General features: G+C 40.2%; 1 pseudogene; it reads left to right on the plus strand.

The window, feature by feature from the left end:
- Positions 1-6,057: 6,057 nt before the first annotated feature.
- On the plus strand, positions 6,058-25,823 carry LOC127482680 (vomeronasal type-2 receptor 116-like; annotated as a pseudogene).
- Positions 25,824-26,183: the final 360 nt, after the last annotated feature.

Below are 26,183 nucleotides of genomic sequence, written 5' to 3' on the forward strand. Positions count from 1 at the left end.
GCTCTCTCAGTTTTTATTGGTCAGAATCTAAAATTATAAAACTGATTTTGCATTCTGATATTAAAAAATTACTTGCATAATGTACCCTCCTTATGAACAGTTTATACTTATCTTAATATGTTTTTGTTCTGAAGGACCAATTTACAGAAAATGAAGATAGTGAGTGGGAGAAACCTTCCATGTGATAGTGGCATCTGAAGATATCTGTAGTGGCCCAGTGCTGGTTCATGCCAAAGCAAGGAGATTAATTCAGGTTTCCAAGTGAGTGTCAGGGACAGAAAGGCTTAGGCCATCTTCCAAAGCATTTTCTAGATCTTAACAAAAAGCTGAGTTGCAAGTGAGTGGACAAAACATGAACTGGCATCAACATGGGATGTCGGGGTTATAGGTGCTACTTATAGCCACTATACCCCCATGCTGGACCCATTCCTTCTCTCTTCAAAATAATACTGTGAACTAATTTCTTAGTCTGGGTTTTATGTTCATAAGCACAAAACCAATCTCAGATAAAGGCTCCCCTTGAAACTTTTCATTTCTTTTCAATCCTGTATTTTCAATGTCAACTCATTGACATTGTCATATTCATATTTTAATAAAATGAGTTACACGTTTCTTTGCTGTTTTTATTCATGCATTAGAGTCTAAATTAAAATAAGCTTATTAATATAATTGGAATATTTCAGCACAATCTTTAGACATGTTAAATCATTGCAATGTGTAATTAATTGTCAAGAAAATGCTGAATTATATATAATTTCATATGAATTTAAAATGATGTGATAATCACACACCAAGTTTTCATTATATGTAGAAGTGATTCTGTAAACTTCTTTTCCATCTGTTCATTGCTATTTATTATCAATCTGGCTTTGATTTACTTTTGCCAATAGCAGACATAAGAAAGTGATTTTTGATATAATCCAATTGTGAATATTGGTTTTGACTTCCTGTACCTCTGGGGTCTATTCCAAGAAATCTTTACCTGTGCCTATATTTTGCAGGGTTTCTTTGATGCCCTCTAATAATTTGAAAGTGCCGGGTCATAGTGAGTGGATTTTTGTGTAAGATATAAGGTAGGGGTCTTGCTTCATGCTTCTGCATGGGTAATCCATTTTTCCAGCACTATTTGTTGAATGGACTGTCCTTTCTTCAGGAATTTGTTTTAGCTCCTTGATGAAATATAAATTGGCTGTAGATGTTTGGATAGATTTCTGGCATTTCCATTCTGTTCCATTGTTCTACCCATCCATTTTGATACCAGGCTGTTTTGATTATAGATCCACTGCAGTAAGTCTTGAAATCTGCTATTATGGTGCCTCTGGCTTTGTTTTTGTTGTACAAGATTTCTTTAGCTATTTGATGTCTCCTGTGCTTCCATATGAATTTCAGCATCATTTTTTCAAGATCTGAGAAGAATCTATAAATTGCTTTTGGGAGAATGGAGATTTTGATGATATTGATTCTTCCAATCCATGTACATGGAGGATTTTTCCATTTTTTGGTATCCTCTTCTATTTATTTCTTTAAGATTTTATAATTCTCTGGCCAGCACTATGGCTCAATAGGCTCTTCTTCCACCTGCGGCGCTGGCACACCAAGTTCTAGTCCCGGTTGGGGCGCCGGATTCTGTCCCAGTTGCCCCTCTTCCAGGCCAGCTCTCTGTTATGGCCCGGGAGTGCAGTGGAGGATGGTCCAAATGTTTTGGCCCTGCACACACATGGGAGACCAGGAGAAGCACCTGGCTCCTGGCTTCAGAACAGCACAATGCTCCGGCTGCAGCGCGCTGGCTGCAACGGCCATTGGAGGGTGAACCAACCGCAAAAAGGAAGACCTTTCTCTCTGTCTCTCTCTCTCTCTCACTGTCAACACTGCCTGTTAAAAAAAAAAGATTTTATAATTCTCATTGTAGAGATCTTTGATGTCCTTTGTTAAGTTTTTTCCAAGGTATTTGATTGTTTTTGTAGCTATTGTGAATGGGATTGATCATATAATTTCTTTCTCAGCCATGGCATTGCCTGTCTATACAAAGGCTGTTGATTTTTGTGCATTGATTTTATATCCTACTACTTTGACAAACTCTTCTATGAGTTCCAATAGTCTCTTAATAGAGTTCTTTGGATCCCCTAAATAGAGTCATATCATCTGTGAAGAGGGATAATTGGACTTCTTCCTTTGCAATTTGTACCCCTTTAATTTCTTTTTCTTGACTAATGGCTGTGGATAAAACTTCCAGAACTATATTGAATAGCAGTGGTGAGAGTGGGCATCCCTGTCTGGTACCAGATCTCAGTGGAAATTATTCCAACATTTCCCCATTCAATAAGGTTCTGGCTGTGGGTTTTTCATAAATTGCTTTGATTGTGTTGAGGAATGTTCATTCCACACCCAATTTGCTTAGAGTTTTCATCATGAAAACTTTAGCTAAGTTTTCATCATGAAAGGGTGTTGTGTTTTATCAAATGCTTTCTCTACATCTATTGAGATAATCATATATTTTTTCTTCTGCAGTTTGTTAATGTGGTGTATCACATTGATTGATTTGCAAAAGTTGAACAATCCCATTTTTATATTGTAAGTCAAATAATGATTCTTTCTTTTTACAATAACCAGTCTGCTGTCCATTTTCTTAGAACTATTGACCTTGTGTTTTAAGTTGTTTCTAGATTCTGTCTAGACACACATGGCATATGTCTTTTCTGATACTGGGTCATTTCTTTAAGTATCATGGATTCCAGCTGCATCAATGTTGTTGCAAAAGAGAGGATTCTTTTTTTTTTCTCCTACTGATCAACATTCTTAGAGTACATATGCCAGGATTTCTTTTATTTTTACTTTTATTTAATGAATATAAATTTCCAAAGTACAGCTTATGGATTACAATGGCTTCCCCCCATAACGTCCCCCCAACCTGTAACCCTCCCCGTTCCCACTCCCTCTCCCCTTCCATTCACATGAGGATTCATTTTTGATTCTCTTTATATACAGAAGATCAGTTTAGCATACATTAAGTAAAGATTTCAACAGTTTGCTCCCACACAGAAACATAAAGAAAAATAATAGATGATTTTTTAAATGATGATGAAATCAGATCAGACCTATTGTCATGTTTAATCCCAGTGAGAGTCAAGTTGGGAATTGATAATTTCTTTTTTTTTTTACAGAAGATCAGTTTAGTATACATTAAGTAAAGATTTCAACAGTTTTTACCCCCATAGAAACACAAAGTGAAATATTCTGTATGAGTACTCGTTATAGCATTAAGTCTCAATGTGCAACACATTAAGGACAGAGATCCTACATGAGGAGTAAGTGCACAGTGACTCCTGTTGTTGACTTTACAAATTAACACTCCTGTTTATGGCATCAGTAATCTCCCTATGCTCCAGTCATGAGTTTCCAAGGCTATGGAAGCCCCTTGAGTTCTCCGACTCTTATCTTGTTTCGACAAGGTCATAGTCAAATTGGAGGTTCTCTCCTCCCTTCAGAGAAAGGTACCTCCTTCTTTGAAGACCTGTTCTTTCCTCTGGGATCTCACTCACAGAGATCTTTCATTTAGGTGTTTTTGTTTGTTTGTTTTTTGTGTGTGTTTTTTTTTTTGCCAGAGTGTCTTGCTTTCCATGCCTGAAATACTCTCATGGGCTTTTCAGCCAGATTGGAATGCCTTTAGGGCTGATTCTGAGGCCAGAGTGCTTTTTAGGACATCCACAATTCTATGAGTCTGCTGAGTATCTTGCTTCCCATGTTGGATCACTCTCCCCTTTATTCTATCGGTTAGTATTAGCAGGTACTAGACTTGTTTATGTACTCCCTTTGACTCTTAGTCCTTTCATTATGATCAATTGTGAACTGAAATTGATCACTTGGACTAGTGAGATGGCATTGGTACATGCCACCTCGATGGGATTATATTAGAGTCCCCTGGTATGTCTCTAACTCTACCATTTGGGGCAAGTCAGCTTGAGTATGTCCCAAATTGTACATCTCTTCCCTCTCTTATTCCCACTCTTATGTTTAACAGGGATCACATTTCAGTTAAATTTCAACACTTAAGAATAACTGTGTATTAATTACAGAATTAAACCGGTCATATTAAGTAGAACAGACAAATAAAAACTACTAAGAGGGATAAAGTATTAAGTTGTTCATTAACAGTCAGGGCTATGCTGATCAAGGATTTCTTTATCCAGTCATCAGTTGATGAATATCTGGGTTGATTCCATATCTTAGCTATTTTGAATTGAGCTGCAATGAACTTGGGGGTGCAGATGACCCCTTTTCATGCTGATTTCATTTAGTTTGTGTAACTTTCTAGGAGTCAGTTGGCTTGTTCTCATGGCAGACCTATTTTCTTTCTCAGAAATTTCCATACTGTATTCCACAATGACTGCATCAGTTTACATTTTCACCAAATGTGGATTAGCCTACCTTTTTTCCTGAGTCCTCTGCAGAATAGGTTGTTAGTTGATTTCTGTATGAGAGCCATTCTGATGGCTAAGGTGAAACCTGATGGTGGTTTTGATTTCATTTCCCTAATGGCTAGTAGTCCTGAGAATTTTTAAGTGACTTTGGCCTTTTCAATTTCTTCTTTTTGAAAAATGCATGATGAAGGTGTTTCCCATTACTTAACTGGATGTTTAGTTTTTTTTGTTGAGTTTGTTGAGTTCCTTTCGCCCTTACAGGGTTCTTGGTGTAGAACAGGCGGGACTTGAGCCTACGAAATGTGGGATGCCAGCACTCAAGGTGGAAACTTAACATACTATACCAAAGCCCAGCTCCAGTTTCCATCATTCTTAAAGATAAGTGGAGAAGCACCAGATCACGTGGATTCTAATCATCTTCTGATAGCCTTTACCCCAATAGAGGTTTCTTAAATTAAATGTCCCCATCCTCTCCAGTACAGTTATCAGTTTTTCTTAGAATTACTTCTTTCTCCCCAAAACCTCCATCAGTGTCTTCAGCAGTTATAGTCTGAGAAGCACTTTAGTGGGAGTTATCATAACTTTATGTGGCTTTCTCAGAACATAGCAACACTTCCTGAGTCATACTTAATTGTGTATGAATAGCCATTAGCATGTGTGTCTTCTAATATCCAAGTCAATTGGTATCTGAGTCCTTGCATTTTACAATTGTGTGTGTATGTGTGTGTGTAAAGGCAAGGTCACTGGAATTGAAATTCTATATTTTTGCATGTAAAAATGAATTCCCGAGTTATTGTGCCAATGATATCTCATTATAATTCTATCATCCATAGCTAGATCATATGTTTATGTATTTTCTGAGTAGCATATTCCATGCTGACTTACCTTTCATGAGTTGTCTGTTGTATGATAGGCTTGTTTATTTCATTAAAATGAAACACGTTGGCATTCAGTTTTAAATTCAATGTGAAATTGGCCTGTTTTCAGTTACTGTTCCATAGTATCCTTAAGGCAAATAAATCTAAGCACTTATAAAGGAGAAAGGAAAACCAACTGTAATCCCATTGCTCAGAGGCAGCTCCTAACTAAGTAGTCTTTCAGACTTCCTGTACACACACATGTTTATTTCTGCAGGGCCATCTGGTGTTCCCATGGAGATCGTTTCCATTACATGGATGTTTCAGTTCACCCAGTCTTGACTTGGAGCTGTCTACTGCTATTATGCCCAGGTCTCCCTTCCTTTCAGTCAGGTCAATACCGACCACAACACTAGAGGGAGCCTGAGGCTAAGGATGGATTTGAACATTCCTGCAAGAATGCAGTGATGCAACTGAGGTGATTTGGGGTGGATATAGGGCTCTTTCTTGTAGAACCTCTCAAGTCAGCTCCTCCAGAGTAACACCTGAAATTCACAGAGAGCCACACATCAGCCATAATGAATACCCCCACATTGATCTGCAGCCAAAGTCAGGAGGCTCAGCACTGTGAGCACAAGTTTCTCGTGAGAGGACAGAGGCAGGAACCATGTCCTGTACAGGAATATGGGTCATGTGTCACAAGGAATGAGAAAAGGCCCCAACCCACCTTGCTCTTTTGGTGCAGAATATGAGGATATGGGTCTTTACGTGTGCGACCCCTGATGGCCGAGCTGCAGAGGAGCAAAGTGTGTTCCCACCACTACCCCCTGTTGGCTCCTCACTGCTCTGCAGCTCAACAGACCCTTCCAGGCTCTGTGCCAGGTTGTGAGACCTGGAGAGGAGCTGGGTTGGTGACTCTGAGGGTTCTCCTGGGGAATTGTGAGAAGGGAGAGTCCTTCTGGTTTCTTCCCCACTGTTTTGGTGAAACCTAGTAATCCTGTAATGTAAAATAATTCTAATGCACCTTGTATCCCTTGGGCCAGGAATTTACATCTTACTTGAACAGTATATTATGGAAGTTTTAAATTCTGGAATAGGAATTCTTACCTCACTGAGATGCCAACTTTTTAAGAGGAGGGTAATTTTGTTTGTTTGCTTGTTTCTGCAACCCTCAGAATCACCTTGAACACTTACTGAAACAGGGAGACCGTTGGGATGCACTCTGTGATGCCTTATCTGGTAGACCTGGGGGTGCTGTGGCATTCAGCTCCACATGTGGTGACTAGGAGCCACTCCCAATTCTGCTTCCTTGTGTTTTGGACTTCCCTTATTCCTCATTAAATAAAAATGCAAGTTTATTGATCTGAAATTCCATTCTCTTTCTTCTCAAATAAAGCATGAGAGTTTCTACAACAAAACATCAAGGTCTTTCAAACAATATCATTCTGATTAGTTTGCTGAATTTGCTTGAGAAGAAAATCCCAGAAAGAAGGGAAGTGGGTTGTTAACACTTGTCCATTTTTGCATGAACCAGCAACAGACAAACGCCAAGAGCCATCAAAATAGGAAAAGATTTGTGTGTAGGTCCCCATCAAGCTGGGGCAAATTAATGTGGAATCCCAGATAAACACTGAGTCTGAAGAAGAACATGAAATCATTCAACATGGGATCATCCCATGATCCGGAGAAACCAACATGGTTCTTAAGTGGAGGAGAAGACCGTGATAAGAACACAGGTACTTCACAGGTGAAAAATCATTCAATAAGGACCTTATAAAGCAGCCTTATTAGACACATGGAAGAAAAATAGGCCATTTTTGATGACAGCAGAATAAAACAACATTGAATTTAAAATAACTGCTTTAGACTCTAAACTCCCAACTGTTACATTTCCCAGCATCAGAATATCTCTTACTACTGATTACCTGTTCAAAGAGATAAAGGATGGAATTATATAATGTATCCACATGCAAACTGTCAGCAAAAGCCTGTTTGGCAGAGATCATATATAGCTTTATAAAGAAGAGGAGGTAGAGGATGAGGATGAGGAGATGAAGAGGGCAGAGGGATTAGAGAAACACTAGAAAATGACAAAGAAGAGAAGAGGAAGTATAGATACAGATGAGAAAATAATTTCTACTTTTTTAAAATATTAATGTATTTATTTCTGAAAGAGTTTCACAGAGAGAGCAGAGGCAGAGAGAGAGAGAGAGAGTGTTCTTCCCTCCAATGGTTCACTCCCCAATTGGTTGTAATGTCTGGACCTGCACCAATCTGAAGCCAGGATCCAAGAGCTTCTTCCAAGTCTCCCATGCGGTTGCAGGGAACCAAGGACTTGGGCCATGTTCTTCTGCTTTCCCAGGCCATAGCTGAGAGCTAGATCAGAAGTGGAGGAGCTGGATCCCGAACCACTGCCCTTATGGGATGCCAGCACTTCAGGCCAGGGTGTTAGCCCACTGCACCACAGCCCCAGCCCCAGAAAATATATTTTTCTTAGAAGGAGGATTTTCAACTTATCTCACCCAGAAAACAACATAGGTAATACAAAGATGCTTGAAAAATCAAGTGCACAATTGGATTTGTTGGAAACACATAAAATCCTGTACCCAATAATTGAAAGATGCCTCTTTCTGTCTGGCACACAGTGGGCATGAACAGGTCATCAACATACAGTAGACAGTTCATCATGACTGAATATGCAGGACACTTGAAATACAAGGGGCATCTGCGTTCCCTTCTTGAGGAAGTTTTCTGTCAGTGCCTGTAGAAATGTGTGGTGTTTTTTCTTGGCCTGCAAGTCTATCTGCATGCAGGTCTTGAGGAAAGATTCATAGAATAAGACCTATTTGGAGTTAGACTATTACCAATAGTAATTATTTATATGAACATACTTTTCAGATTTCCATAGAAAAATAAATAGCAGCCACCTTGATGGGATTGAAATGGAATCCCCTGGCACAATTCTAACTCTACTGTTTGGGACAGGTCTGATTGTACATGTGCAAAACTGTACATGTCATCCCTCTCTTATTCCCACTCATATTTAACAGAGATCACTTTTCAGTTAAATTTAAATAAATAAGAATAATTTTGTGTTAATTAAATAGTTCAACCAATGGTATTAAGTAGAACCAAAATAATAATAGCAATAAAACAGTATGCTGTTCCTCAAAAGTTAGGACAAGGGCTGATCAAGCCACTGTTTCTCACAGTGTCCATTTCACTTCAACAGGTTTCCTTTTTGGTGCTAGGTTAGTTATCCCCCATCAGGGAGAACATATGATATGTGTCCCTTTGTGACTGGCTTAATTCACTCAGCATAATGTTTTCCAGATTCCTCCATCTGGTTGCAAATGACCGGATTTCGTTGTTTTTGACTGCTGTATAGTATTCTATAGAGTACATGTCCCATAATTTCTTTATCCAGTCTGCTGTTGATGGATATGGAAAGCCAAGACACTCTGGCAAAACAAAAAAGACCTAAATGAAAGATCTCTGTGAGTGAGATCCCAGTGGAAAGGACAGGTCTTCAAAGAAGGAGGTACCCTTTTCTGAAGGGAGGAGAGAACTTCCACTTTGACTATGACCTTGTCTAAATAAGATTGGAGTTGGTGAACACAAGAGGCTTCCATAGCCTTGGCAACTCATGACAAGAGCCTAGGGTGATTACTGATCATAAATAAGAGTGTCAATTGTTCAGTCAAAAACAGGAATCACTGTGCACTTACTCCCCATGTAGGATCTCTGTCCTTAGTGTGTTTTACTATGTGAATTAATGGTATAACTAGTACTCAAACAGTACTTTACACTTTGTGTTTCTGTGTTGGTGCAAACTGTTAAAAACTACTCAATATGTACTAAATTGATCTGTATATAAAGATAATTGATAATGAATCTTGATGTGAATGGGATGGGAGAGGGAATGGGAGATGGGAGGGAAGTTGAAGGGGGGGCACTGTGATGCAAAAGTTGTACTTTGAAATTTATATCTATTAAATAAAAGTTAAAAAAATAGATAGCAGCCATTAAACTTCACTAGGTGGCATGCTTTTGATCTATAGTACTTGACATCCCCCCAATAAATGATTCCAACATCTTCATATGTTCTGCATTTTCATGATTCTCCTTCCTTTAGGCTTTGAACTTGAGTTAGTTTCCTGATTTAGGAGGGAAGCTGATGCTCAGTTTTGATAAGGAGGAAGCTTGAGTTACAAATGCCAAGTCTTGCACTCCACCAATCTCCACATTTAGATATCCTGCCTCTGCTGGCCCCTTAGCCTTCAGGTGAGTTCATCAATCCCATGACCTTGTGCTGAGTCATGCTCATGTGTATGCTGTTTGGGGAATCATTTGATGATGTGCCAATATAAATAACCATTTTTGGCCATGGGTAGAACATGTGCAAAAACAAAGACTGATTTCTATTTAATTCGTTTTTCTTTTCCCTTGAAAATCAGTTTCTTTTCCTCATGGTTCATGGGATTTAGAAAAAGTATTCCAGAGCCTTTCTGCCATTTGCTACAGACACAAAATGCAAGGACTTGGGAGAACCAGCTGTTGACACAAATGAAATTAACCTGCATTCTACCCCATTTCATTGTTGTGTTAGTCACCTAGAGTTTCCATATAACAACATACCATGACTTTGTGACTTAACAACAGGAATTTATTTTTTAGAATTGCTGAGGCTGGGAAGTCCAGGATTAAGATATGTGAGGTTGGCATCTGTGAAAGACACATTTCCTGCCTCAAGGAGAGACATTTTTCCTTTCCTATTCTCACTATCTTCACCAGTTAGAGAGACGTAACAATCTCTCTGCACAATCTCATATTGAAAATTTCTAAGAAAGTAGTTAGGTAAGTCATAAAAAATTGTACTTACCTCCCAGAAACCACATCAAATATGATCATACTAAAGAGCAGTATCTCAGCCAATGCATATTTGCACAGAACATTCATTCTATAGTGGTTATCACATTGGAGTTGATAACAATCATGGTTGGAGACATTTCCCTAAGAATCCCTATGCCCTTCTTGCATGTTTCAATCCTAGATAGAATAGTGCTCTTGGTTCCCTTCTCTTTAGCATCTGTCCATAATGTATTCTCTCTCTCCCTCGGCAGACTGTGTTTCCACCTTTAAAAGGAGGTGGCAGAATACTTTGTTTTTCCCCATTTGTAGGGCTTGGGTCTGAGTGAGCAATCACTCTACACCTTACCCTATCATCTAGACCCTCCACCACTGCCAGAGGTCAAACCAAGCCCCTTAGGATGACAATGCAGTCTATTTGCATGAGTTCATTTCTAAGAGGAACAGAGAAGTGTTCTTTCCACAGCATCTTGAGACTGTTTCCATCAAGTGTACAATTCCTAATGTCCCTATAGAAACTGTTATGTATACCTCATGGACTGTACAATCAATTAAAAATGTTATGACAAAAATTAAAAAGAAAAGCAACAGGGATGGAGAGGAAGCAAGGGAGGGAGGGAGGAAGTGAGAAGTATCATATTAGAATTTTATCGATAAACTATATTAAATCTGTTCTCTTTATATATTGATAAAAATAAACAGTAAAATTAAAACAATTCAGGGGAGGCTGAGTCAAATTTGATGAAATGAATCTTGGCCAGGGCAGAAGGCAGGGTTTCCTAGGGTGCTGGAGAGGGCAGTTGTCTCTCATCATAGCCACGGTGAACCTCCTGCTCTTCTTGTCCTCTGATTTTCTGTCCCCAGCTCAGGGGCCCGAGGTGCCTGGGCCAGTGTTTCTCTCCAGACCCATGTGCTGGATGCCCTATCCATGCCTGAAGTGCATATATTTGAAGCTACACAAGGTCCTCCTGTCCACACCAAGTTATCTAATAGCTAGAAGCCTTTATGGGCCCATGAGAATGCCTTACTTTATAATTCAGACAGGGAAACAGAAGGATTTTTTGACAGGGAGGATGTTTCCATGTGCAGAATTAATATATTTGTCTTTAGTTCAATACTTTTGTGAAATGAAATTTTCAATTTGTCTTTATTGGAGAAAGAGGCCTACCTAAGTGTAAATGCCTCAGTTCCACAAAATCATCACATCACCCTGATCTTATGATTTCTATTTCTTCATGTAAATATGAAGACATGACAAGTGGGATCATTTGATCTTGACTCCTCCTAGCTCATTTTCCTTGTGTTACAAAATACCGTAAATATTTTATATAAACATGTTCGTATTTGAATATTATACCTATTATTATTTTACTTTGTAGAGTTAGCATAATTTTAGTTTCTTACCAATTTTGGGGTGTTTCTTAGTTTTCTAATTGGATTCCTAGTTTGTGGTACTACAATAAAGAGCACTGTAATTAGGTATTTTATATGAGAAGCAGAGAGACAAAGAAGAAGATCACCCATCTGCTGGTTCACTCCCCAAATTGCCAACACAGTGAGATCTGGGCCAGGGCAAATGAAGGAACCAGAAATTCCATCCAGGTCTCCCATGGGCATGGGTGGCAGGCAACCAAATATTTGAGCCAACACCTACTGCCACCCAGCGTGTGCCTTAGAAGGAAACTAGATACTGAAGTAGAGCAAGCTGAAACTGAGGCACTCCAATTTGGGATGTGGGTATCTCAATATTGTCCTAATTGCTTTGATAAACACCTGCTCCAGTAGAAAGATCTTTGATTGAAGATCGATTATAACAAAGAGATCTACAGTATATTTTGAAAACTAATGAATTGATGAGATGGAAACTAGCTGAGTACATTGCTATTTATATTCAGTTTTACTTTATTATACATGGATAAATTAGAATTTTATATTTTTAGAGAGTAAAATTGACACACACTGTGGAGAATAATTAAGTCAAGTTAATTAATCTGCAACAATTTTCACCGGTTGCAGTCAGAGTTATCTATATTGTAAAGCAGTTAGAGGAATATAGTCTAAGAACCCCCTAGCCCTGGCCCTGGCCATGACCCAGGGAAATATCCTGTTTCAAAAACTATACAGAAGAGAATTACCACTTCATGTTTACTTTTTTAAAAGATTTTATTTATCGGAAAGGCAGAGTTACAGAGAGGCAGAGGCAGAGAGAGAAAGAGATCTTCCATCTGCTGCCTCACTCCCAAAATGGCTACAATGGTCAAAGCTGGTCTGATCTGAAGCCAAGATCCTAGAGCTTCCTCCAGGTCTCCCACATGTGTGCAGGGGCTGAAGGACTTGGGCCATCCTCCACTGTTATCCCATGCCATAGCAGAAAGCTGGATCAGAAGTGGACCCGCCAGGACTTGAACTGGCACGGTATGTGACGCTGGCACTGCAGATGGCTGCTTTACCTGTTATGTCATAGTTTCAGCCCCTCATGTTTACTTTTTTTTTTTTTGACAAGCAGAGTGGACAATGAGAGAGGGAGACAGAGAGAAAGGTCTTCCTTTTCCATTGGTTCACCCCCCAGTGGCTGCTGCGGCCAGTGCGCTGAGGCTGGCGCATTGCGCTGATCCGAAGCCAGGAGCCAGGTGCTTCTCTTGGTCTCACACATGGGTGCAGTGCTCAAGGACTTGGGCCATCCTCCAATGCACTTCCGGCCACAGATGAGAAATGGACTGGAAGAGGAGCAACCGGGACAGAATCCACCGCCCCAATCGGGACTAGAACCTAGTGTGCTAGCACCGCAGTTGGAGGATTAGCTTATTGAGCTGTGGTGCCAGCACTCATGTTTACTTTTAAAACAGGGATTTATTCCTGGTTGTCCATGTACAAATGGTTTCTCATTGTTAATGTTAGTATTTTTATGGATAGATAGGTGTAGATAGGTTGATCATATGTATACCTCATGTCTTCATATATTATTTGATTTCTTGAATTTTTATTTTAATTTTAACGGGTTATTTCCCTTTTAAAGAACTTTGTGCAATGTTCTTATGAAGTTGCTGCTTATCTTAAATATTGTTGAGTGTGGGATCTTTACAGTAGAAACAAGCACAAACTTGAAAGAAGAGTAAAATGCAAAAATCTTGTGTCCTCTACTTTCTGCCTTTTTGCCAGTTTTTTTTTTTTTCCTGGACTTAACTTTATTATAAACTGTTTGGAGCCTCTAGAATTTATTTTCTCATCAAATACAAGTTTATTCCTTCAGTTTTTCATTCCTGATAGTTCACTTTCACTATTATTAGAATAATTTCTTATTTTTCTACTTATTTTTCAATTCTACCTTAATGATGTATGAAACTTTTGTATAAACACAGAGATCGAGCTCTATTTGCTGTTCTGTTCTGATTTGTCTGTGTTTTCTGGAACCATTGCCAATCTGTTTAAAATGTTGCACTTAAGAAGTAGTTGCTGTTGTTTTCTTCCCCTTGGAAAGTTGTATTCTCCCCTTATGATTATTCTGAATAATAGTCACTAATTTTCTGAGCTCTTTAAAATTTGAGAGTCAGTAAAATAAATGGTATTAAAGTAAAAAGAAATGGAATTATACCCCTAAACCTGCAGGCATTTAATGTACTCACCTCAGAATATAAAGAAATATAGAAATAGACCACATAAAAGCAAAGATATAGTTAAAGGCAAACACCAAACTGAAAACTTCAGAAATGATGTATTTGGAAAAGAATCTTACAAACTTTCAGGCCACAGCAGTCACTGAATTGGATTTGAGGCCAGTCATAATTGGAGTCTTTTCCCTAAGGACTCCTGTGCCCTGTATGCAGGTTGGAGTCTAAGAACTATCAGCATGTTCTGGCTTTGGTCTTCACCACTGAAGAGATCAACAGGAGCCCACATCTTCTACCCAACGTGTCTCTGGGATATGATGTCTTCAGTGTCCTACACAGTAATCGAAGGATGTTACAGACTCCCTTCCTTTGGCTCTCAAGGATGGTTGAGAGCATCCTGAATTACACTTAGGGAAGAGAGAGCAGTTCCGCAGCGGTACTGACAGGGACAACGTGGGCAACTTCTGCCCAAATTGGGACACTGCTGGGACTCTACAAGTTTGCACAGGTGAGCGGGGTGTCATGAGGAGAGAGAGCTGTTTTTGGCTGATGCCAATCTCTGGTGCTTCGAAGGGTGAGAGGAGGAGACTGGATTTAAGCATCTGTTAAAGTACATAATCTCAAAGGGCAAATACTCAGGAAAGTGGTGGAAAAGCCATATTTTCTTTTTGAAATACAGGAAGAGAGAGAGAGAGAGAGAGAGAGAGAGAGAGAGAGAGAGAGAGAAGCCAGAGTTTTTTCCTGGAACTATTACATTGTTAATTTTTCCTTAGAATATTCTAAAGGAGTGAGGATGACTAGAAAAAGAAATTGTTAGTTAAATGAAAGTTGAAAAAATAAATGTATCAATGTAATCTGAAAAAAAGAAAATATTTGTGAACATGACGGTTAATCTTTAAATTAAAAAAAATCATACAATATAACCAGTTATTGCCAATGAAAGAATTCTATTGCATTTTGATCATGTAACTTTAGTTCAGCTATAAATGTTAATAAAAACCAATATGTCCCCCCCAAAAAAAAGAAATATAAAAAGAAATGATTGATTTTTTTTTCCTATGACCAGTTTTTTTTTCTTACATTTATTTAACAAACATGAATTTCCAAAGTACAGCTTATGGATTACAGTGGCTCCCCCCCCTCATAACTTCCCTCCCACCTGCAACCCTCCCATCTCCCACTTCCTCTCCCATTCCATTCACATCAAGACTCATTATCAATTGTATTGATACACAGATCAATTTAGTATATATTAAGTAAAGATTTCAACAGTTTGCACCCACACAGAAACACAAATTATAAAGTACTGTTTGAGTACTATTAACACCATTAATTCACATTGTACAACACATTAAGGACAGAATCCTACATGGGGAGTAAGTGCACAGTGAATCCTGTTTTTGACTTAACAAATTGACACTCTTGTTTATGGCATCAGTATTCACCCTAGGCTCTTGTCATGAGTTGCCAAGGCTATGGAAGCCTTTTGAGTTTGCTGACTCTGATATTATTTAGACAAGATCGTAGTCAATGTGGAAGTTCTCTCCTCCCTTCAGAGAAAGGTACCTTCTTCTTTGATGGCCCGTTCTTTCTACTGGGATCTCACTCGCAGAGATTTTTTTTTTTTGCCAAAGTGTCTTGGCTTTCCATGCCTGAAATACTCTCATGGGCTCTTCAGCCAAATATGAATGCCTTAAGGGCTGATTCTGAGGCCAGAGTGCTGTTTAGGACATCTACCATTCTGAGTCAGCTGTATATCCTGCTTCCCGTGTTGCATGGTTCTCTCCTTTTTAAATCTATCAGTTAGTATTAGCAGACACTAGTCCTGTTTATGTGATTCCTTTGACTCTTAATCCTATCATTATGATGATTTGTGAACTGAAACTGATCACTTGAACTAGTGAGATGGCATTGGTACATGCCACCTTGATGGGATTGTATTGGAATCCCCTGGCACATTTCTAACTCTACCATTTGGGGCAAGTCTGATTGAGCATGCCCCAAATTGTACATTTACTCCCTCTCTTATTCCCACTCTTATATTTAACAGGGATCACGTTTCAGTTAAATTTAAATACCTAAGAATAATTGTTAATTAAAGAGTTATGACCAGCTTTTTGAAAAGACTTATTTATTTATTTGCAAGTCAGAGTTAAACAGAGAGGGGAGAGACAGGGAATGAGAGAGAGAGAGAGAGAGAGAGAGAGAGAAATTCTTTCATCCAATGGTTCACTCCCCAATTGGCTGCAATGGCTAGAGCTGCACTGATCTGAAGCTAGGAGCCAGGAGCTTCTTCTGATCTCCTTGGTGAGTGCAGGGGGCCAAGGACATGGGCCATCTTCTGCTGCTATCCTGGGCCATAGCAGAAAGCTGGATTGGAAGTGGAGCAGCCAAGTCTTGAACCAGCGCCCATATGTGTTGGCACTTCAGGCCAGTGCATTAACCCGCTGCACCACAGCGCTAGCCCCCTCTGACCATCTTTGGATTAATGCCTGTCAGAACGGAGATTATGATTTTTGGAAACCCTGTCCCTCATGTTGCTTCATATTTTATTTTTGCTTTAGCTAACTTTCAGCCATTTTGATCCTATTCTGCGTGAAAATGGCAAGTTTCCTTCCCTCTATCAGATGGCTCCCAAGGAGATGACTCTGGTGCATGGCATGGTGTCTCTGATGCTTCATTTATGTTGGACATGGGTGGGGCTGGCCATCTCAGATGATGAGAAAGGTATGCAACTTCTCTCAGAATTGAGAGTGGAGTTGGCTAAGATCAAGTGTAGGAATGGAGTTTCTGTAGCCTTTTTGAAAATGATCCCTGTTACTGTGTTGCTGTATTACTCAAGAACCTCATTGTATCACTGGCAGATCATGAAATCATCAGCAAATGTTGTTATTTTGGGTGACAATGAGTCTTTTTTAGGCCTGTCTTTGGAAAGAGGGAACATATAATGATGTGGAAAGTGTGGGTCACCACCTCACAATGGGATATCACCATTTCCTACTTGACTCATTCCATGGGCACTCATTTTCTCACATCACCATGGTGAAATTTCTGGTTTCACAGATTTTATCTGAACATCCAATCCATCCAGATACCAAGAGGACCCTTTCCTTGCTGACTTCTGGCTGCCATATTTTAATTGCTCAATTTCTAAACTTGACTGTAAAGCTTTGGAGAACTGTCCACCCAGTGCATCCTTGGAATGATTGCTTTGGCACCATTTTGACATGACCATGACAGAAGAGAGTTACAATATATACAATGTTGTGTATGCTGTGGCTCATGCCATACATGAGATGATTCTTCAACGAGTAGAAATGTCACCAGGAGGAAATGGAAAAGCACTGGTGTTTTCTCCTTGGCAGGTAATGGCTCTGCCATTGGATGGTACATACTGTCACTTGTTGTCAAGATGTTTTAAGCAAACCAGATCATTTATAATCCTTCTCCAAAAGCACTGGGGAATATGACTTGTATGTATTGCCCAGGACATAAATGTAGACTTGGTATAAGTGATAGTCAAGAGCATGGAGCCAAGTGGGCAAGCAGAAAGGCATTGTGAATCTAGGCTGATGCTTTGTTTTATATAAGGCCTCAACAGCCTGCCCTTCTACTGCTTTCCATAGGAGAAATCTAGAGGTTTCCTGTGAAGTTCTTTTTAAAATTTTTCTGAGAACAGATTTCAGATATTTCATAGAGTTCTAAAAAGATAACTGTACTTCCCTCCCAACAGGAAGAGGATTAGTTCTTTAAGTTCATAAAAGATGTTGAGCCTTATCATATAATGTAACTAAGCAGTAACTTCAGTCACTGATAACCTCCTTTGCAGACTGATGTTCTGGATACTTCAGTAGGAAAAGGGTGTGGGTTTGACTCAACAGCTGAGATTTGTCTGAGCAGTCAGCCTCCTTACTGTGTAGGTGTGCATGTTTGGGAGTTTTCTGTTGATTCTTACTGATATTTTAGAAACATTATGATTAGTTTTCTATGGCCTTTCATTTCTATGTCTCCCTTGTGTGCCTGCAATACGTTGAAACCTTCAGCAAGGCATTTCAGATGATAAGAGACTTTCAGTAATTTAGGCTTTGTGTCTGAACACTGGGATGCCCTTTATCATCAGATGATGCATCTCTTTTAGCTGCACCCTTTTCTGAAGAACATCCAGCTTAACAGTCCTGCTGGTGACACAGTGAATTTCAATCAGGAACACAAATTGAATGGAGAGTATGACATTCTCAACTATTGGAATTTCCCAGATGGTGTAGGAATTAAGGTGAAAGTAGGGAAGTTTTCTCCATATGCTCCACATGGTCAACACCTGTCTTTATATGAAGATTTGATAGAGTGGGCCACAAAAATTGAACAGGTGTGTTGTAACTAATAACAATTCTTTGTACTACTAATAAATAGCCAATCTTTAAAAAATGACTTATTGGGGCCAGTGTTGTGGCATAGTGGGTAAAGCTGCCATCTGTAGTGCCAGCATTCCATATGGGTGCTGGTTCAAGTCCCAGCTGCTCCACTTCTGATCCAGCTCTCTGTTATGGCCTGGGAAAGCAGTAGAAGATGTCCCAAGTCCTTGGACCCCTGCACCCGTGTGCGAGACTGGGAAGATGCTCCTGGCTCCTTGCTTTGGATTGGCATAGCTCTGGCCATTGTGGCCATCTGGGGAGTGAACCAGTGGATGGAAGACCTGTCTCTGCCTCTGCCTCTCTCTAACTCTGCCTTTCAAATAAATAAGATTAGTAAATAAAATAATAAGATATTTTTAAAATATCTTTTAAAAAGATTTATTTATTTGAGAAGCAGAGTTAGAGACAGAAAGAGGGAGAGACAGAGGGAGGTCTTCCATCCACTGCTTCACTTCCCAAATGGCCACAATGGCCAGAACTGGGTCCATTTGAAGGCAAGATCCAGGAGCTTCTTCCAGGTTTCCCACATAGGTTCAGGGGCCCAAGGACTTGGGCCAACTTCCACTGCTTTCCCAGGCCATTATCAAGGAGCTGGATTGGAAGAGGAGTAGCAGGGATGTGAACTGGCACCCATATTGGATGCTGATGTTGCAGGTGGAGGCTTAACCTACTATGCTACATCACTAGCCCCAAATGATTAATCATGTTGTGGAGGTTTCTGTTTACTCATAGCACAGTAAATGGCTATTTATGCCATTTAACAACTCACCATCCCAACTAAGAGATTTTTCTTGCTGTATTTCTGTTGGATATGAAGGGAACACAGCTGTTCAATAATATTTCTCAGTTCTCATACATTTCACAGCATACAATAAACATGGCATTCAGTCCATAAAATTGGATGTAGATGTATGTGCAAGTTAAGTTTATTTTGATTTCAGTATTGTAAAAACCCTAGTTGGTAGAAGAATGGGTGGTACTCTCAGTAGTGACCAACACATATCTGAATGTCCTCAGCCTCCCCAGTCCATATGCAGTGCGAGTTGTAGCCCTGGATTCAGGAAGACCCCTCGAGAGGGAAAGGCTGCCTGTTGTTTTGATTGCACTCTGTGCCCAGAGAATGAGATTTCCAATCAGACAGGTAAGTGTACCTATTTGGAGAAATTCCTCATTTCTCCTTTATTCTCCCCCATCCATCCAAGGAAGTGGAAAGGGCCTAGAGGAGAACTGCAGAGACAAGGATCTCCACTTTTAAGTTAATAATGAAATTATTATTATAAATACTTACCCTGTTATGTTAGTCTGCATCGGCCTTGAACAAGACAGGCAGATATAAACAAATCTCCTATCTTCTGGTCCAGTTCCAAAATGTCTGCAGTGGCCAGGGCTGGACCATTCCTGGAATCAGGAGCTGAGAACTGAGTCCAGAGCTCTCATGTGTGTGTTAGGAACCCTGCCACTTCAGTCTTCACCCCTGCCTTCTAGGGTCCTCAATGACAGAAACTGGAACAGGAGCCATATCTGGTAATCAAACCAGATTACTTAAATGTGGGACATGTGTGCCTTCACCAGTAGTCTAAACATTCACTCAGTGACATACGTGTTTTCAGGCATTATTTTACACTTACAGCAGACATTAGTGTCTTTATAAAACTCCTCTTGACCACCGCTCAGTCTCCTAATTCCATCTTCATCATGGAGTGAACACAGGTATCATATGTATTTACTTTTCATTTTCTGTGAAACGACGTTTAGATCACATTGAAGACATAGATACTACAAGTCCTTATTTTCCTAGGACCTGGCACTGTTTTTCAGTGGAGCAGGTACTTATAAAGGTTGTGCTTGATTTACTGGTATGAATTACTGCTCTGTAAAACATGCTTATGATATACCATATTCCAAGTGAGGAGATTGTATTTCATGCTCTTCTTTAGTTCACAGGTAAGAAAAAAAATAGAGATATGCATTCATAGTAGAAGTATTGACTGCAATGAAAGTATGCACAACAGATTTGCCTATAGGGTGTATTACGTGGTGGTATCTGCATTTTTTGAGGTGATGTTGTGGATCTCATCCCATAGATGTTAGTATTAATATTATGAATTAAATGGGGAGTAAATTCTTGGTAGAAATATTAGAAGTGGCTGAATTTGGAAAATTGCCAGTTCACACAACATGCAGAGAACCTAAGAAAAAGGCTTAATTGGTAAAACACAGAGAATATGTGGATGGGGTTGGGAGATGATACGGGAAATGGACTGAATATTTATATATTGGATTTTCCATAATTATCACTTTGGAATGCTTCAGACTTATGGTATTTAATGGTGTTATACTGAAATCATTTCTTTTTTAAAGTTGAAAATCCATCTGTTACACCCAACCTAAACATCATAGCTTAGCCTACCCTTCCTTACACATGCTTGGAACATGAAGTCACTTATATAGAGTGGGGATTTTCTAAGATTGATTTTGTGATTGTGTGTTGTTTAATATTACAATGATGTAGCATTAACTCAGCTTATTAGAAATGTAGGAAATTGCTGTTATGGTCTGCATATCACTGACTTGGGTAAAGGCACTTTATGTGTACACATTGGGCATAAGTTCATATGTGTTCCATGTGCAATGATGGAGAGTGCATCATCCACCAGCTTGAATTTCGATAGCCTTGGAAATTATAAATACACCACTAAACTACTCATGGGTTATAGAATGAACAAGATAGCTGTATATTTCCATTTAGAAACACTGTTTATTAAATCTGGTGTCCAGTTAGAGTGAAATTTATAATTCCAAAGAAATTTATAATTCTAGATTTTATATATTTATGTATAATGTATATTAAAAGCTGAACTTATCATTTCTAAGAACTTATCGAGTGCCAGAAAAAGAACACTAAATTAAACACAAAAGAGAACATAAGAAATGATAAATATAGAAAAATAAAATCCAAACATAAACAGGATAAGCAAATTGATTCTTGTATAAAACAAATAAAGTTGATTAAGAAGAAGCAGGGGCCGGTGCCGTAACTCAATAGGCTAATCCTCCACTTTGCTGCACTGGGGAACCTGGTTCTAGTCCCGGTCGGGGCGCCGGTTTCTGTCCCGGTTGCCCCTCTTCCAGGCCAGCTCTCTGTTGTGGCCCAGGAGTGCAGTGGAGGATGGCCCAAGTCCTTGGGTCCTGCACCCCATGGGAGACCAGGATAAGTACCTGGCTCCTGCCTTTGGATCGGCACGGTGAACCGTCTGCAGTGCGGCGGCCGCGGCGGCCATTGGAGGGTGAACCAACGGCAAAGGAAGACCTTTCTCTCTGTCTCTCTCTCTCTCACTGTCCAGTCTGCCTGTCAAAAAAAAAAGAAAAAGAAGAGGAAGAAGAGGAAGAAGAGGAAGAAGAGGAAGAAGAGGAAGAAGAAGAAGAAGAAGAAGAAGAAGAAGAAGAAGAAGAAGAAGAAGAAGAAGAAGAAGAAACAATGCAGGAAATAAGAGATACTAAGACTGAAAGTAGGTCATCTATATAGATCTCCCAAAAAAGTTAACAGTGAAAATATATTATAAATGATTCTTGTTAATAGTTTGGAAACCTCAGGTGTAGTTCATAAATTCTCATGTCAGTAGGATTTGTCAGAGCCATCCTCAAAGCATAAATAACATTAAGTGAAAAAATTTTAAAAAGTCCCCATACATTTTTATTATCTCCAACAGCTTCTTTTGAGGGGGATTTATCAAACCTTCATAAAAGAAGGAACAATTATTTACTAAGCTCTGTTTAGAGAAAAGGAAAATTTAGTGAATTCTTTGAAAATGGCCTAACTTTGGCTCCCCAGTATTATAAAGTCATTTCAAAAGAGGAGTTTTTTTTAAAGATTTTATTTACTTATTTGAGAGGTAGAGTTAGAGACAGTGCAAGAGAGAGACAGAGAGAAAGGTCTTCCTTCCATTAATTCACTCCCCAAATGGCTGCAACAGCCGAAGCTGCACTGATCTTGAGCCAGGAGCCAGGTGCTGCTTCCTAATCTCTCACATGGGTGCAGGGGGAACCAAGGAGTCGGGCCATCTTCTACTGCTTTCCCAGGCCATAGCAGAGAGCTGGATTGGAAGAGGAACAGCTGAGACTAGAACTGGCACCCATATGGGATGCAGGCACCACAGGTGGACGATTAACCTACTGCACCATGGTGCCACCCCCAAAAGAGGAAATTTATAGCCATTTTGCTTCTTTTTTTATAAAGATTTATTTATTTATTTGGAAGTCAGAGTTACACAGAGAGAGAAGGAGAGGGAGAGGGGGGATGGAAGAGGGGAGAGGGAGAGGGAAGAGAGGAGAGAGGGTAAGAGGGGGGAGAGGAGGGGAGGGAGAGGGGGGAGGGGGGAGGGGAGAAGGAAAGTGAGAGGTATTCCATCTGCAGTTCACTCCCCAGTTGGCCACAATGGCTGGAGCTCTGCTGATCCAAAGCCAAGAGGCAGGAGCTTCTTCTGGGTCTCCCACATGGATGCAGGGGCCCAAGGACTTGGCCATCTTATACTGCTTTCCCAGGCCACAGCAGAGAGCTGCACTGGAAGTGGATAAACCAGGACTAGAACTGGCACCAAAATGGGATGCGAGCAATGCAGGTAGTGGCTTTACCTGCTACATCACAGTGCTGGTTGCTTTGCACAATGTAAAACAATACACTAGTACCTCAAAGGAAGAAATAAAAATCCCAATGATGGCAAAAAATAATAAAATCAACATCCATGCATGTTATAGAAATAACAGAAAGCAATTCTTTCCAAATTATGAGTAGGCCAGAATTTTCTTCATAAAGAGTATTTGCATAATCACACCATAGTTTTGAGGCAGTGTTGAAAGAATAAAATAAGAACATTCAACCTAACCACATCTGATTACGTATTATGCTGCATATCCTGTCTAGTGAATATTTTCAAAAGAGAAAAAAATTGGAAAAGAAGAAATAAAAATCATGTTCAGATTATATTTTGTACGAATATAAAATTTACATAAATAAGCTTAGTAATTGACTAATTCAGTGACTGGATATAAGGATAACATCCCAAAACTTACTTTATTTTTATATACCGGCCATAAAGCATTTGAAATTGAAAAATGTGGGCATTTATAACATCTTACAAGTAAAAATAGCTAGAAGTAAAGAGTCTTGACCATAAATTTACAGAACATAATTGAGAAAAATAAAAGACTAACACAGGCGGACACAGTATGCTCATAGTTAGAGAGGCTCAATATTGGAAAGATTTGGGAACTACCAAAGATGAGCTCCTGATTCAATGATTTGCAATCTACATTGCAAGATATTCTCATTATAACTCATTGCAGGATGCGAGGACATACTCCACCTGGTATCAGCTACTATAAGTCATCTCTGTCCTTGATACTCTGTTTTTATTTACTTTTTAAAGATTTATTTATTTGCAAGTCAGAGTTACACAGAGAGAGGAGAGGCAGAGAGAGAGAGAGAGGTCTGCCATCTGATGGTTCACTCCCCAATTGGCCACAATGGCTAGAGCTGTGCTGATCCAAAGCCAAGAGCCAGGAGCTTCTTCTGGGTCTCCCACATGGGGGCAAGGGCCCAAGGACTTGGGCCATCTTCTGCTTACTCAGGCTGTAGCAGAGAGCTGGATTGGAAGTGGAGCAGCTGGGTTTTGAACCGGTGCCCCTATGGAATGTCAGCACTTCAGGCCAGGGCATTAACCCGCTGCACCACAGCACTGGCTGTCCTTGATATTCTGTAAATTGTCATATTCCTGATGGTTTCTCAATCAGGGGCTTCAGTATTGCAAAAATGAATCCAAGAGATTGCTTTTAGAGACATAAGTAAATGAGATAGGTAGGTGTTTCAAATTTTGAAACTTTGCCTTGAAGTAGATGGTACATTGCAGGGTCTTCTTCAGTGGTGTCCTAAGTCACAGGTTCCAGCCTCATTGAAGGATTTAGTGCATTTATATGCAAGGATGTGGTATGCTGTGAGGACACAGCAAGAAGGTGCCATCTGTAAGATACCCTACACTGGACACTGCAGCAGGATCCTTGGTCTTGAATGATTGAGTCTCCAGAAACATGAGAAGTGATTTATGCTGTCATAAATTAACCAGCATAAGATAGGGCATTTGGGGCCAGTGCCATAGCTCACTAGGCTAATCCTCCACCTGTGGCTCCAGTACCCTGGGTTCTAGTCCCAGTTGTGGTGCCGGATTCTGTCCTGGTTGCTCCTCTTCCAGTCCAGCTCTCTGCTGTGGCCTGGGAAGCAAGTGGAGGATGGCCCAAGTGCTTGGGCCCTGCACCTGCATGGGAAACCAGGAGGACGCCCCTGGCCCCTGTCTTTGGATCGGTGCAGTGTGCTGGCCATAGTGGCCATTTGGGGAGTGAACCAACAGAAGGATGACTTTCTCTCTGTCTCTGTCTCTCTTTCACAAATTCTGTCCAAAATATAAATAAAAATAGAGGGCATTTGATGATTACAACAAAGTGTCCTGAGACAGTAGGTCTTTTGTTGTTGTTGTGGGGAAAAATAAGATCTCATGAATATAAAGAAGAAATAATAGTGTTGTGTCTTAGCCATAATTTAGATGAGTGATATTAATCAGGAATCATTCCCTATACATTATTCTGATACATGCTTCCCACAGCTTATTCGGTATGGTTTTGTGGAAGTTGGGGAACATAACACTAAGCACTGCTGAAGCTGGGCTGGTGCATTTTTCCTGTCTTAGCAGATATGGATCAATGCGTGAAGTGTCCAGAGCAGCAGTATGCCAACACAGAGCGAGACCACTGCCTGCAGAAAGCTGTGGCCTTCCTGGCTTATGATGACCCCTTAGGAATGACCCTGGTCTGCACAGCTGTGTGCTTCTCTGTCCTCACTGCTGTGGTTCTTGGTGTCTTTGTGAAGCACCGAGACACTCCCATAGTCAAGGCCAACAATCATTGTCTCAGCTGCATCCTGCTCATTGCCCTCATCTTCTGCTTCCTCTGTTCCTTACTGTTCATTGGTCGTCCCAGTACAGCCACCTGTGTCCTCCAGCAGACCACGTTTGGAGTGGTGTTCACCATGGCTGTTTCCATGGTCCTGGCCAAAACTATCATTGTGGTTCTGGCCTTCAAGGTCACTGCCCCAGGGAGAAGGATGAGACACTGGCTGATACCAGGGGTACCTAACTCCATTATTCCCATCTGCTCCCTGATCCAACTTGTTCTTGGTGGCATCTGGTTGGGGACCTCTCCTCCCTTTATTGACACAGATGCACACTCTGAGCATGGCCACATCATCCTGGTGTGCAAGAAGGTCTCAGTCATTTCCTTCTACTGTGTCCTGGGTTACCTGGGTTCCTTGGCCCTGGCGAGCTTCACTGTGGCTTTCCTAGCCAGGAATCTACCTGACATGTTCAATGAAGCCAAATTCCTGACATTCAGCATGCTGGTGTTCTGCAGTGTCTGGGTGACCTTCCTGCCTGTCTACCACAGCACTAAAGGGAAGGTCATGTTGGCTGTGGAGGTCTTCTCCATCTTGGCCTCCAGTGCAGGGCTCCTGGGCTGCATTTTGTCCCCAAGTGTTACATTATGCTCTTCAGACCTGAGAAGAACTCTTTAAAAGGATTAAAGGATACAGTAGATTCCAAGGGAAATAGCTGTTAAAGATTAGTTCATTAGTTCACATATTTAGGATTTCAGACCAAATTTTTTGATAAAACTCTGATTTTGCATTCCAAGTTATAAAGTAATTGATTCAGCTTTACCACCTTATGAACAGCATTCACTTCTCTGTTAAAAAAAAGTTTGTTTATTATATATATATATATATATATGTATGCATGTTAGTGTGTGTGTGTATATATATACACACTGAAAGGCAGAGGTAGAGAAAGGGGAGAGAAAGAGAGACCTTCCCTCCAGTGCTTCACTCCCCATATGACTGCAGTGGCCCAGCCTTGGGTCAGGCCAAAGCTAGGAGCTTCATCTGAGTCTTCATGATGGGTTTCAGGGGCCCAAACATCT

This window comes from Oryctolagus cuniculus, chromosome 16 (assembly GCF_051225735.1).
Source record: "Oryctolagus cuniculus isolate XC-2025 breed Fujian yellow rabbit chromosome 16, ASM5122573v1, whole genome shotgun sequence".
NCBI classification, from domain to species: Eukaryota; Metazoa; Chordata; class Mammalia; order Lagomorpha; family Leporidae; genus Oryctolagus; species Oryctolagus cuniculus.